Here is a 1,081-nt window from a genome sequence, read left to right on the forward strand (position 1 = left end):
CCAGTGCAGACACTTAAATTTGTGACCCTAGGTTGACCTTTGTGGTTGACAACCTTTTTAGTGGTTCTAGACATTTTATGAATCTAGTGAGTTATGGACACTCTTGCCAGCATATGTACATAAACACAAACTTTTATATACAATTTGGAGCTTTGTAGCCCCTCCTAAGGCCAGGCTACAGACTCTTAGGGTGAGAATTCCTGAGTCAGAGAATACATCATTCTCTCCCATTTTTTAACACTCATTTTCCCACGGCTGTTTCCTTCTCAGTGTTGGAGCCTCAGTTCAAATAGCAACTTTGAGAGGCTTTTCCTGACCACCCATTGTAAGGTAGCTGTCCTCCCTTCCCCTGGCCTTCTAGTCCTTTTTAATTCCCGCTTTTATTTTCCCTAGAGGGCTTCTCACTCTCTGAACTGGTCTGGTTTAATCATTAGTTCACCTGTTTGCTGTGTGACCTCCACCTTCACCCCCTCCCCAATACAATATAATGTTGAGAGAGCACGGTATACCAGCGCTGTGAACAGTGCCTAGTACCCAAGAGGCACTTAAAAAGAGCTTGTTGGAAAGGATGGATGGATGGATCCCAATCTCGGGCTTTTCGAGGCTTCAGGTGGAAGGAGCCAGATGAGAGAGCAGTCCTGTAGTTGGTGGCATGGGTTGAGTCCCGTCCCTGGGCCACCCTCCTTCTGCGCGGTGCCAGGCGGTGCCCGTAGGTGCCTGGAGATCGGAAACTTTGGGGCCGGAACGGGCGTGCCGGGCGCGCGGGTGGCGGTGGGGGCAGCTTAACCTGCCGGACCGCGGCGGAGGCCGCGGGAGGGGCGAACCCGGCGGGTGTTCGAGGTGGCGGCAGCGGCATGGCTGGGCGGCGGTTGAACGTGAACGTGGGCGTGCTGGGCCACATCGACAGCGGCAAGACGGCACTGGCGCGGGCATTGAGCACCACCGCCTCCACAGCCGCCTTCGACAAGCAGCCACAGAGCCGCGAGCGCGGCATCACGCTCGACCTAGGCTTCTCGTGTTTCTCTGTGCCGCTACCCGCGCGCCTGCGGTCCGCGCTGCCTGCGCCCCACGCGGCGCCGCG

The sequence above is a fragment of the Pteropus alecto genome, unplaced genomic scaffold (genome assembly GCF_000325575.1).
Source record: "Pteropus alecto unplaced genomic scaffold, ASM32557v1 scaffold191, whole genome shotgun sequence".
Lineage (NCBI taxonomy): Eukaryota > Metazoa > Chordata > Mammalia > Chiroptera > Pteropodidae > Pteropus > Pteropus alecto.